This window comes from Zootoca vivipara, chromosome 3 (genome assembly GCF_965207765.1).
Source record: "Zootoca vivipara chromosome 3, rZooViv2.hap1.1, whole genome shotgun sequence".
In the NCBI taxonomy this organism is placed as follows: Eukaryota; Metazoa; Chordata; class Lepidosauria; order Squamata; family Lacertidae; genus Zootoca; species Zootoca vivipara.
In genome coordinates, this window is record NC_142586.1 from 106452333 (window position 1) to 106466695 (window position 14363).

The following is a 14363-nucleotide window of genomic DNA, read 5'->3' on the forward strand; positions in this document are numbered from 1 at the left end:
GATTCATAAAGCCTTCAGTTTACCCTGAGTTGCTTGCTTGTAGCTGTCCATGGTGCTGCAACCACTAGCCTGTCTTGCTCCCTTGCCCCATCCTGCCCCTTTGCCCCATCGTGGGATCCTTGTTGAGAGCAGGCCAGGCCGGGCCAACAGAGCAGCAAGAAAGGGAATGGCTGATCGCCACATGTAAAGCACAGCTTGAAAACAGTGTAAATATTAAATAAACACTAACATACACGCAAGACTGGGTATTCATCTGCTCTGTGTAAGTACATTTCCATAATGCATCTGTTCTGTGCTTGGGGGTACACTATGATCAATATTGCATGGTTCAGCTATAGGGCACTGGTGGACGGACAGTCTTTGCTTTCGATTGCCTTTTGGCTCCTTTCATTCAAAATTTATAACCCTGCCTGCTCATCCTACAGACTAGGCACACATAACAACAGGTTTTTTTTGTTTAAAAAAGACAACAAAATTTAAAAACAGTCACCTCCCATCCACACTTTGCTTATGGTGTGCAGATTTAAAACAACGTTGTTGACAGTTAAGACATGCTTCCTAAAAGCACACCTTCCTGCCTGCACTAGAACCAAGTATGGTGCAAGACTTCACAAGACCTAAGCTTAGATCACAAATTATGAAAAGCAGGGCTATCAGCTGCTACTAACAACAGTGGTTATGTTCGACATCCACTGCTGGTGGCAATATGCTTCTGAGTGCCAGTTGCTAGGATTCACAAGTAGAAAGAGTGCTCTTGCTCTCAGGTCCTGCTCTTGTGCTTCCCACAGGCATCTGGCTGGCCACTGTGAGAACAGGATGCAGGACCAGATCGGCCATTGGCCTGATCCAGTAGGCTTTTCTCATGTTCCTATCATTCTGCTAAGCCAAAATGCCACAAAGCTCAGTTCTAAGGTCCTGCAAACTGCCAAGCTGCCACTGCAAAACATTAAATCATATAATTCTAGAGTCCCAGGTTTCACATTTTAATTAACTCTGAATTGGCGACTCAGCTTCTTGCCAGCAGACAATGACAGATCAGCATTATTTACAAAGGAGAGGGAAATGTAAAGGGCAGGCAGAAGGTCTTAGATATCCTTGATTTTCAGAAGCATGGTTTTCCTTCACAGGTACATCCAATTAAATATTTTCTTCCAGTGTTTAAACAGGGGTGTTTAACCTTTGATGTTATGAAACACAGCAGTGCCAGTTGGAGCCTCTGATCTAATTTACCGCTGGTCCACACACAGTCCATATGGCCTGAACCATATATGTTCTTTGAATGTTCTTAAATGCAACTTTTTCACACACTCCCTGGGGAATGCTGTACATTTTGCACTCACGTAACATCTGCTTTTTTTATATGTTGCCAAGAAAGTGCAGAGAGATAAAATGAAAACAAAGCAGCCTTTCGCACAACATATTGTGCATGCTGCAGATTGCAGAACACAAAAAGATACTACAGTTTTCAGGGAGGCGGTGGTAAGACTAGTTTCTACATAGCCAGTTTTTAAAACCTCAAGATGCCCAGGAACTGGACCTGACAAAGTAAACATTCTACTAAGCAGTGGGCTTTGGATCTGTTTCCCCTCTATGAAAGATTCCATGGGATTCAAACCCATAACCCTGTAGCAAACCTGCATGGTCTAAACCAGGGGTTGTCAACCTGGTCCCTCCCATCCACCAGTGAGCGATTCAGGATTCAAGATTCGGGATTCTAGGTGGGTGGTAGGGGGTTCTATGGCACAAGCTGAATCCTCCTTCCATTGAGCACTGGTAAGGAAATGTTACCATCAAGAAAGATGCATTAGTGGGTGGTAGGTATAAAAAGGTTGACTACCCCTGGTCTAAACTTAAAGATGGGGAACCTTATCCTGGTGTTTGTGTTACAGGTAGGTAGCCATGTTGGTCTGCCATAGTCGAAACAAAATAAAAAATTTCCTTCCAGTAGCACCTTAGAGACCAACTAAGTTTGTTATTGGTAAAATAAAAAAAAATTCCTTCAGTAGCACCTTAAAGACCAACTAAGTTTTTATTTTGGTATGAGCTTTTGTGTGCATGCACACTTCTTCAGATACATGCACACAAAAGCTCATACCAAAATAAAAACTTAGTTGGTCTTTAAGGTGCTACTGAAGGAATTTTTTTATTTTGCTTTGACTCAGACCAACACAGCTACCTACCTGTAACTAGAACTTTGTTATTGGTATGAGCTTTCGTGTGCATGCACACTTCTTCAGATACACTGAAACAGAAGTCACCAGACCCTTATATATGGTGAGAGGGTAGGGAGGGGTATTACTAAGAAGGGTTGTCTGATAGTCTGGTAAACCTGTTGAAGACTGTTAACGACTGCAATTCGTCTTACAGGAAAAAGCAAGGGGTGAGATGGCTAAAAATAGCTTTATCATTTATAGTGAGATAAGAATCCAATGTCTCTATTCAGACCAGGTCTCTCCATGGTTTTAAGTTGGTAATAAGTTGCAATTCGGCAACTTTTCTTTCCAGTCTATTTCTGAAATTCTTTTGTAATAAGACAGCTACTTTGAGATATTGTATAGAATGTCCTGGGAGATTGAAGTGTTCTCCTACTGGTTTCTCTGTCTTGTGTTTCCTGGTGTTTGTGTGTATGTGTAATATGGCCCTCCAGGACTCCCCCCAGCCACACACCCTATTGCCGTGCCACATCCTTCACGGGCCCTGCCTTCCCTCATGGCACCTTCCTTGAGAGTTTTTTGCCTGTCTGGAATGTGTCCTTCAACTCTAGGTAAATAGTCCTTGATTGCCTGAATGGAGGTTAGAGAGAAATGTGTGTCAAAAGTAGCTTCACTGCATGAAGGTAACATTCACATGGCTCACTCTGCCTGCTTTAATCTGTGGCCTTGTCCACCACCACTGCATATCCTCCAAAATACCTCCAATGAAAATAGGGACTCTGGCCTGGGCTTTGAGGAACAGCTTCTTCTCCCATTCGAGATGGCTCTGGCAGGCACACAGCTCTGCCGCCAGCACAGCCACAGGGTAACCACCTCAGTGCCTTGTGGTCCTGGGGCTTCGGCCATCCTTCAGCTCCCAGTGCCCCTCCCTCCCGGTGCCTACTCCTCCTCCAAGGACAGGACAGGGACTCAGATGCAGAAACCGACTGACTGAGGAGCAAAAAAATGGTGAAACATTTTCGTAGGGACTTCCTTAGGACCCAGATCTTGTTTTTATAAAAACAGGAAGTGGCGCCATATTGAGAGGGCAAGGTGGAGGGAGCAGGAGGCATAGATCTAAGATATGTGTTAGAAGAATGCGTGATCTAAACTTCCAGTAACTCGCTGAAACACTGCTGAAGGGCCACAGAATACGTGACTTTGCATGACACAGTGAGAAGCTGTGATGGTTTAAGGGTTTTCGTGACAGTCTCCATTTTCAGGGAAGTTGGAGTAGTCTGGCGTGTGGCTTCCATAAGGTTGCTCAGAAGGGAATGTAGTCTTCAGGGTGAAAAGGGCTCCCCTATCTCTGGTCTAAATCACCGAGCAATGTGGGCAAAAGGTTTTCGGCATAATATTGAATATGACACGTGGTTGAAATTATGGAATGAAACATTGAAATTTACTGCATGTACTGCTTTGAAGGAAAATGTAATGAAAATTATGTATAGATGGTACTTAACACCGGTGAAATTAGCTAAAATGTACAGGATGAGTAATAAAAACATGTTGGAAATGTAAAGATAAAGATGGGGAGTTTTACCATATGTGGTGGACATGTGAGAAAGTAAAAGGATTTTGGGAAATGATTTCTAATGAGTTGAAAAAGATGTTTAGGTACACCTTTCCCAAAAAACCCAAAGCTTTTTTATTAGGTTTAATGGGAGAGGAAATAGCAAGGGGAGATCAGAGACTATTTATGTATGCTACAACCGCGGTGAGGACTTTATTAGCCCCAAAGTGGAAATTACAGGAGACACCGACGATTGAGGAGTGACAATCAAAAATGATGGACTATGCAAAACTGGCAAAGTTGACTTGCAGGATTCGAAACCATGGAGAGACAAAGTTTCAGAGGGAATGGAGTAAATTTATTGACTATAGGTATATGGAGAAGAACTGTAGAAGCTTAAAGACACTTGCAGGACTGAAATAAATCCTACGAAGTGAACTTATCTATGTTTATAAAAAGGAACTGCGAGACAGGAGTGAGAGATAAAGCCAAATGACGGGAGGGAGGGAAGTCATAGCTCGGCGGAGCGAAAGACTGAGATGGGGAAATTTAAGATAAATTGTAATCAGTTTTTTGTGTTTGTTGTTTTTTGCTTGTTTGGAAAATTTAATAAAAAATATTTTTTAAAAAATAAAAATAAAAATAAATCACTGCAAGGGCTATATCCCTTGCACAAAACACCTCTCCAGAGGTCTCTTTAGATTCTATGGGACAAATTCGACCAAATCGTTGCACTAGTCGGAGCCAGCACTGCTAACACAGTGGAGCTTCCACTTTTCCTCTTTTGTGCCCATCAGCTCTTGGTGGGGGTCAGGTGAACCCCTAGAACAGCACACGGGGGAGAAGAGGGGATACCATCCCCATCAGGCAAGCAGAAATGTTTTTGCTGACAGCATAAGCATAATCACTGCATTCGCTCCCCAGGACTCTCCACTCTAAGAGGCGTGTAGCTAGCCTGGAAACCACTCATAGGATTGTTTATCCCTAGAAAGCAAGGGCAATCCATTAAACGTCTTTCGTTACTTAAAACTGCAGTGAATAACTACAGCGACTCCTAGATGGCATAAGGGACGGTGGGGAGGGGGACATGCTCCACCCCAGTGGCTTGAAATGGATATCTGGAAAGTGCTGCTCCGAGTGAGAGTGTGATTACTCTAAACCTCTAATTATATACTCCGGAGACAGGCATGTGCCTTTTCCTACCCCTGTAATTTCCAGCGCTTATACTGGAACTCTGACTTTAATTCAAAATCTCAATGACTCCTTAGCCCTTAAATGCTGGCTTAGCCGCGAAAAACCGCTGATACAATCTGGTTTACACCGCCATGCACAACTGGAGTTTGACAAGAATAATAACTTTCCTCTCCTGTTCCAATGTGTAACGGTGATTTTCCAAAGGGGGGGGGGGTGAATGGTAGCTGGTTTAGGGGAAAACCCTTGCATGCTTGTTTCTCCAATATGCCCACGAGATTAACTAAACATTCAAATGACATGCCGGCCCCACAACACAATTATTAATGCAGACGTGGCGTGTTGCAAAACCCGCAGAGAGCAAAATGCCTTTGCAGTTTGCTTTTGCGGGGTTTCCAGCCGCCCGCCTTTGCCTCCTCCCTCTGCTTCAACTGCAAGGTTGGTAGTACTGCAACAGCAGAACAGCAGAACATTTCCCATAGGTATGTGTTAATGAGCATCTTGAATCATGTTCATTATCTCAGCAATTTAGTTTTCAAAATTCTCCTTACTACAACCAAGACATCCCTGCCTAAATGTACTTCTGAAGCTTGTCTCGGCAGTTGTGATCTCTTTCAAAAGCAGAGATAGGAGACGGGGCACAGCTGCCATGCCCCTCCCCCTTATTCTCTGTACTTATTCTCTTTATTAAGCACTGCAGCAAAATTCTCTAAACTGCTGATCTGCAAATGGAGGGTTCTTCCTAGTGGATTGAATTTGGCCCAGATGAACTACCTAGCGGTAAACAAATACGAGACATATTTATGCAATTGCTCTACGATTAACATGCACAGCTCCTGTCTGGTATGCAGTGTTGATTCTGGGCACTTCAGTTTAAGAAGGATATTGACAAGTGTGTGTGTACAGAGGAGGGCAACTGAGAAGACCAAGGGTCTGGAAACCAAGCCTTATGAGGAGAGGTTGAAGGATCTGGGGATGTTTACCCTGGAGAAGAGAAGGCTGAGAGGTGATACGATAGCCATCTGGATATCTGGAAGATGGAGCAAGCTTGTTTTCTGCTTCTCCCGATCCAATGGATTCACGTTGCAAGAAATGAGATTCCAACTAAACATCAGGAAGAACTTTCTGACATGAAGAGCTGGGACAGTGGAATGGACCACCTTGAAAGGTGGAAGATGCTCCTTCCTCGGAGGTTTTTAGTCTCCATGGTCATCTCTCTGGGATTCTGTAGCTGTGATTCCTGCATTACAGGGGGTTGGACTAGATGACCCTTGGGGTCCCTTTCAACTCTAGAATTCTATGATGCGGAACCTCAGGCTGGGGGTTGAATGTGGCCTTCCAGACCCTCGGAAGTCTCTCCAGGCTATACCCATCACTGGCCATGCTTCACACCCTGTTTTTTTCTTGGATGGATTATGTCCTTGGAAAAGTTCGCTTTTGTTACTTTGCACACTTTTGGCTCTGACTCTTCCCAACCCTGACATCTACTCCTTGGAAGGTTTCTCAGAAAAGAGTGCAGCCATCCGACTGAAAATATTTATTGCCCCCTCATGATTTAATCACGTAGTCCAAACTGACTGGCTATGCAAACTATGACACAATCATGTGATTGTGATTCCTGCATTGCAGGGGGTTGGACTAGATGACACCAGAATCCATTCTAACCTTATAATCAGGGCTTTTTCCCCCAGCTGGAACTCACAAAAACTCAATTCCAGCCCCTCTCAGGTGGACACCATTGCCATTATAAGAGAACAAGGGAGAGTTCCAGTGCTTCTTTTTCTAGAAAAATAGCACTGCCTACAATTCTATGATTCTGTTTTCACTATGGACTCCACAGCTGAGGATCATGCAATGAGGACACTTGTTTTCAAAAGGGGGGGGGAGGGCACTCAAGCAGATCACGGGAACTGTAAATAGGCAAGGAAAAATGAGCAGATGAGTAGTTTTTTGCTTTGTTTAAGAACCTTTCATCCTCCAAAAAGTGGCAGCTTTCAGATCAAAAATAGCAAACTTCATGAACATTTGGAACAACTCTGGTGTTGCCCCTCTGGGGACCTGCAGCAACAGTGGTGATGTAAGAAACCATGTTACGGAGTTGGAACTTTTGGCATTGCCTGAGTGGTATCAGACTGGGCAATTCTGCAGCAGTTTGTGTGCCCTGAGGTGACATTTAAAGGTTGCCGAAGAATATTCAGCTGTGCTCTGAGTTATTCTAGTATTGAAGTAAATAAGATTTAAGTGTTTGGCTAAAATAGATCAAATTTCAAGCAGAGGAGAACGGCCGTCCCTTCATCCTGTAACTTGGAGCAATACTACAAATTACTGGAATGGTCAGGAAGACGGAAACGATTGCAAAATGGGGGGGGGGGGTAATTCAACATGCCTGCTGACCTGGCATCCAAGTGTTAAGGAAATTAAGAAATCTTATTTAGACATGTCGCAGCTCTTTCTTATCTATGGGCACCACTCCGTAGTGGATTTTCAGGCTAGCTAGAGATATCAAGAGTAAAACGTCGCAAGAGACACAGCACGTAGATCAGCAAGAAACAGATTGGTAATTCATAACAGAGTTCAGGAAAGTGCGCAGTTGGGTGCAAACATTGAGCCTGCAACAGCTCTCACGGATACTCTTAACTGAAGTCTGACAAATTTCAGAAAAGTAGCTGTGTTTGTTCATTTTGCTGTAAAAGACTAAATAAATATTTGGACGTTACTAACACTTTTGAATTATGGTGCTGGAGGAGACTCTTGAGAGTCCCATGGACTGCAAGAAGATCAAACCTATCCATTCTTGTGGAATTCAGCCCTGAGTGCTCCCTGGAAGGACAGATCGTGAAGCTGAGGCTCCAATACTTTGGCCACCTCATGAAAAGAGAAGACTCCCTGGAAAAGACCCTGATGTTGGGACAGATTGAGGGCACTAGGAGAAGGGGACGACAGAGGACAAGATGGTTGGACAGTGTTCTCGAAGCTATGAACATGAGTTTGACCAAACTGCGGGAGGCAGTGCAAGACAGGAGTGCCTGGTGTGCTATGGTCCATGGGGTCACGAACAGTCGGACATGACTAAACGACTAAACAACAACAACAACAACAACACTAGGGTGTGATGGCCCAAACTTCCCACGGTCTTTTTCAACAAAAGCAGAGCTAACACAAAACCAAAGTTTAGTGTTGCGTACTGTAATTCTTCTTCCATCCCTTGTTAAACCTAACCTCGGTTTCTAGGTAGGGTGAGTAGAGTGAAACAACCCTGTGGTTTGGTTGAAAAGAGCCATGCCAGGAGATGACAAAGGGAGAAGCAAGCTTATGCATGCAACACTAAACTATGGTTTAGATCTAAAATTGCCAGGGTACTTTAAAGTATATTGGCTCTTTCCCACAACAGCTCATGCCATAACATTCTTTTTTAAAAAATTGTCTTTAAAGGGGCTATAATGCTCTTTGTAGTTTTGGAGTTCATGTGGGGTTTATCAATACTTTATTAACAGAAAGCAAACAACAACAGCACCCATCCTCCCAAAACCTAACCTCAACATCCTGCCATGACCCAAACTCAGAAGTAGCAGGTGGGAGGAATGAGAAGCACAGGAAGAAAAAACAGGGAAGAAGAGAAGGTGTGGTGAGCCAATTGAGATGCCTGGAAATACAAAACAAATGAGCAAACATGCTATGAGAGTTTTGGTCAGATCCTGCTGAAATTGATGCTAGCCTCACAGTAATTAAAAGCTATATGCTATTTCGCTGTAAGCCACAGAAGGTTCCCTGTCAAAGTTTTCACATGTGTGGGTGAAATATACTCAGAGTCAAGAGTGAATTTCATGCTCTTTATTCAGCTCATAGTCATCAAGGAGGAGAAGAGAAGACGAATGGCTCTTTTCCCCAAACCATCTGCTTATATACATTATTTACACAATGGGCCTTGCGTGATTGGCTACTTCAGGGCTACACCTGTGGGCCAATTATATTATGGATTGACTTCTGCCTGCAGCCTGATTGGCTGCTCCTACAGGCCAATCAGGTAGCAGATTCACTTCTGCCAGCCGCCTGATTGGCTGCTCCAGCAGGCCAATCAGGTTGCGGATTCACTTCCACCTGGAGTTGGATTGGGTAGCTCCCGCTGATTCTGAATCCTATTGTTCTAGGATTCAGCTCAGTACATAACACCCCTCCCCTCTAAGTTCCAGTCCTGCCCGGGAAGTTGCATTCGTAGTCCCCAAGGTCTGCTGGCCGCCTCCGTGTGCGTTGTGGCCTGGGGTGTTCCTTGGTCAGGGGTTCTGGTTCTGGCTCGTGTTCCGAGGCTGCTGTGGTGTGTGTGCTGCTTGAGTGCGCCGCTGTACTCGGTGTACTTCCTCCCTGTCAGATTCGGATTCGTCGGTGAGGTCTTCGTGGTAGACCCTCGGTTGGGATGGCGGGGCCGGTCGTGCCTCTTGCGTTGACCTCTCGGCGGCTTCGGTTGCCAGGGCTTCCTCCAGAGCAATCTGGAACGTGAGGTCTTTTTTGGCGTAGAGGCGTCGTTGCAACATCTCGTCCCTCAGGCCACCGACGAGGCGGTCACGAAGCATGTTCTCCAATTCTGAGAAGTTGCATAACCGGGCGGCTTGGCGGAGGGAGGTCACAAACCCAGTTATGGTTTCCGCCGGGGCTTGCCGCTTTGCGTAGAAGGCATTTCGGCAAGCTACCACCGAGGGCTGTGGTGAGAAGTGCTCCTTCAGCCGTTCCATTATTGTTTTGTAAGAGACGGTAGCGACATCTCTAGGTGCAAGGAGAGCCCGGGCGATTTCAAACGTCTCCTCTCCACAGACGCTGAAGAATGTCGCCCTCTTCATGGCATCGTTGGTGACTTCTTTCGCTTGCAGGAGGAAGTTGAAACGGGCGGCGTACCCTTCCCAGTCTCCTGATGCTGGTTTGAATGGCGAGAAGCTGCTGTCGGTTGCCATTCTGGGTTCCTTGGGTCCTGGAGCTGAAGCCTGGATGCACGGTGCGATGCAGCGGTGCAGCAGGTGGCGGTGCTGCGGTGCAGTGCGTGGTGGCGGTCAGCTCAGCAGGATCCCACCCTCGTCGCCAGTGAAATATACTCAGAGTCAAGAGTGAATTTCATGCTCTTTATTCAGCTCATAGTCGTCAAGGAGGAGAAGAGAAGACGAATGGCTCTTTTCCCCAAACCATCTGCTTATATACATTATTTACACAATGGGCCTTGCGTGATTGGCTACTTCAGGGCTACACCTGTGGGCCAATTATATTATGGATTGACTTCTGCCTGCAGCCTGATTGGCTGCTCCTACAGGCCAATCAGGTAGCAGATTCACTTCTGCCAGCCGCCTGATTGGCTGCTCCAGCAGGCCAATCAGGTTGCGGATTCACTTCCACCTGGAGTTGGATTGGGTAGCTCCCGCTGATTCTGAATCCTATTGTTCTAGGATTCAGCTCAGTACATAACAGTGGGGTTGATGATTTCCAGTGCTAGAGGGCAAAGTGTTTAGCTTTCATAGCAGCTTGCAACAGCTACTGTTTTTGGCATATATCCCCATATAGAGATGATGCACTCTTTCCAAATTATGGGAAGAGATAAACATATTATGGCCGTATCGACAACAAACCTTGTTTGCTTTTCTACTATCCAGGGATTCAGCTACATTACTCAAAATGCAGCGTCTGTGGGACTAGACAAAAGAAGGAATGGACCCTCTAAATATGAAAAAAATTATAGGCCAATCTCGTTAAACGACTATAAACTTTTCACAAATAGGTTGAAGGTGGTATTAAATCAATATACTGTATATTCCTGCATATAAGACTACTTTTTAACCTAGGAAAATCTTCTCAAAAGTTGGGGGTCGTCTTATGCGCCCAGTCGTCTTATACGCCAGAATATACGGTATTCATGAAGACCAGGCAGGATTCCTACCCAGCCGACAATTAAGGAACAATGTACGATCCATTGGTAACATTATTGAATATTTGGAAAATAGGAATGATAAACAAGCAGCCTTGATCTTTATCTATGCTGAAAAGGCATTCAATAATGTTTCTTGGCTTTTCATGAAGGAAACCTTGGAACAAATGGGTCTTAAAGGGGGCTTCCTGAAGGGTATAGAAGCAATACATAAGGATCAAAAAGTGAAACTATTAGTGAATAAGATATTTACGGATAATTTGGAACGAGACGGGGTGCCCCCTATCACCTTTATTGTTTCTATCAACTTTGGAGGTATTGATGGAGAAATTAGAAAATCAGAGGCAGTAAAAGGAATAAGGGTGGGCTCAAATGAATGCCTACTTAAAGCTTTCACAGATCATTTAGTTTTAACACTAGCGGATCCAGATATTAGTATTGCAGAATCTTTGAAATTAATCAAAGAATTCAGACAACTAGCAGGATTCAAGCTAAACAGGGCAAAAACCAGAATGATGATTAAAAAATTGGATCAGAAACAGATATAAGATCTACAAAAGAGAACAGAAATCATCATGGAAAAAGACTGAATATCTCGGAATATGGTTATCTCCAAAAAATATAAATCTATTCCAGGACAACTATATAAAAGTATGGAAAGAGGTCAGAAGGGATTTAGAAATTTGGGATAGATTTAAATTGTTGTTTTGGGGTAGAATATCCACGATCAAAATTTGGGTATTACCTAAAATGTTATTTCTGTTCCAAACGATCCCAGTGATTACTTGGGTAAGACAGTTTAAAGATTGGCAGAAGGTATTGTCAACTTTTATCTGGCAGGGGAAGAAGCCCAGGATAAAATTCAAGCTTTTAACAGATAAGAGAGAAAGAGGCGGCTTCTCATTGCCAGACATGAAATTATATTATGAAGCCTCCTGCTTGCTGTGGCAGAAGTTAAATGAAATTAGAAAATACTAAACTCTTAGACTTAAAGGGATATGGAAACAGATTCAGGTGGTATGTGTACTTGTGGCACAAAGTCACAAAGTCAAGGTACACAGAGGTTTTTTAAATCATGTAATAAGGAAGCCGCTTTATGAAGTCTGGTCCAGATACAAGGAATTGTTAAAAAGTAAAATACCATGGTGGCTCTCCCCTTTTGAATGTATATCAGTGAAAAGAATAAATATGAAAGGGAGATGCCCTACTTACAAGGATTTATTGATGGAAAAAGAGAAGGGATTCCAGATGAGACCTTATGAGGAGATTAGAGACAAATTGACGGACTGATTTCAATATCACAAAATAAAACATGGCTTTAATAAGAGCAAATCAAATATAGAATTAATATTAATAGAAGGAAAGGCCAATTACTAACCAGAGTCTACGATTATCTGTTAGAATGGAACAAAAAAGATGAGGAAATCAAAGCGGTCATGACGAAATGGGCAATAGATGTGGTTCACAACATCCAGTTTGAGGCATGGTCTAAACTCTGGAACAAGGGCATAAAATTTACAGCATGTACTGTATTAAAGGAAAACATCATGAAGATGATGTATCGATGGTATCTCACCCCAACCAAGTTGGCAAAATTGTACAGGATTAGATGTAAAAAATGCTGGAAATGTTTAGATAAGGATGGTGATTTTTACCACATGTGGTGGCTGTGTAAAAAAACAAAGGCATTTTGGGATAGTATATATAATGAACAAAAAAAATGTTTTTTTTTTAGATATACATTCCCTAAAAGGCCGGAGGCATTTCTTTTACGAATGGTTAAGGATGAGATACCAAAAAAAGACGAAAAACCATTTATGTATGCAACAACGGTGACCAGAGTTTTGATAGCTCAAGGATGGAAACATCAAGATCTGCCGACTATCGAGGAATGGCAACCAAAGATGGTAGAGTACGCAGAATTAGCCAGGCTGATGGGACGAATTCGTGAGCAGGACGACCAGACGTTCCAAAAAGACTGGAAGAAATTTATAACTTACCTTGAGAAACACTGTTTACATGGAAGAACACTGGCAGGTCTGAGATAAACCTTACAACATATAAATGATGGAGCATTCTGCATGAGATTATAGAAAGAACTATGTATAGATATGAACAGTATGCTGATATAAATCAATGTGTAAATAATATAGTGTGGAAACAAGAAAACCAGACGAGGGGTAGAGGGAAGTGGTAATCCTGAGTGTTTTAGTACTCAGTAATATTGTAAGAATGTATAAATATAAAATATGAAAATCAATAAAAAACAATTGCCAAAAATCCTTCACAAAACACACACACACACACACACACACACACTGACATCGGATGGCACTGTAGAGCTGAAATCGTAACTCAGTGATATTTTCAACTGTGAGCTTTACAATGGTTTTCTGCAGAGCGTTTTCAGAGTGGTTTTTTGTTTTTTTAATACCGGTAGGTGTGAAGATTTAGCCTAAATTGTGTCATTATATAGTTTAGCCACTTGATGGCACTGGACTCAGTTGTATGCTTTGGCAGGGGGGGGGGGGCATGGAGAGTCAGGAGTTTCCCATTGCCATTCTGTTCTTGTTGGAAAGAGACATTAAAGTTATTGTCTAGCCTCCTGGCTGTTGTGTCATCTAAGCCTTCCAAAGCATTTGCAGAGTGGAATTCTGGTAGGACAAGCCTATAGCATACAGGTGAAACTCGGAAAATTAGAATATGGTCGAAAAGTGCATTTATTTCAGTAACGCAACTTAAAAGGTGAAACCAATATATGAGATAGATGCATGACACGCAAAGCAAGATATGTCAAGCCTTTATTTGTTGTAATTGTAATTATTTGTCATTTGGTGGGTCAATTAAAAATGGAATGTAATTAATGAAATGTAATAGCAATGTTTATTTTTGTATTACTGTAACTATTTTATTACTGTGGAATTTCCAAAAGAAAGCATTTGTAAAAATAAAAATAAAAAGTAGCATTACTGATAAATGCACTTTTCGATGATTTTCTAATTTCCCGAGTTTCACTTGTATGACCTGAAGTTTCTCCAGGCTCAGCACATCTCCAGCAGAAGACGGAGGCCCTAGATTTCTGTGTACTCTATCAGGTATAAGTATGGTCAAAATGCTGAGGGAGGGTGTCAAAATCCTTATTCTAGGTTCCCACTAGTACAACAAGGCCTCAAAAAAAACCCCAATCTGCTCCAGAATGTCAGGGGAATCCCAGAACAGCACACAAGGGGAGGAGACAGGAGATCAGTCAGGCAAGGAAGTAGAAATGCTTGCACTCACTCCTTAGCACTGTGTTGAATACAACCCATTAATTTCAATGGGTCTGCTCTGAGCATCATTTAGTCATATACAAGCCAATGCTGCTGTTGCCCCAAAAATCCAGGTACTGTATAAAAAAATTGAAGAACACGGGTTCTTGCTGCAGACATACAATCTAAGATACCCAGAGTGGCAGGAAAAAGTAAAGCAAAAGAAGAGAAGGATAAATCAAGGCACCCAAGTGTTTTCTCCCAGGAGTGGAAATGCCATTTGGGGAGGCAATCTTAAATGGGAATAAAATATCAAG

At 43.0% G+C, this 14363-nt stretch overlaps 1 protein-coding gene across 30 annotated transcripts in view; it reads right to left on the reverse strand.

Annotated features, from left to right (window-relative positions):
- NRXN1 (neurexin 1) overlaps window positions 1-14363 on the reverse strand; it is a 961778-nt gene that overhangs the window by 518689 nt on the left and 428726 nt on the right. The gene's annotated exons all lie outside the window — the stretch shown is intronic.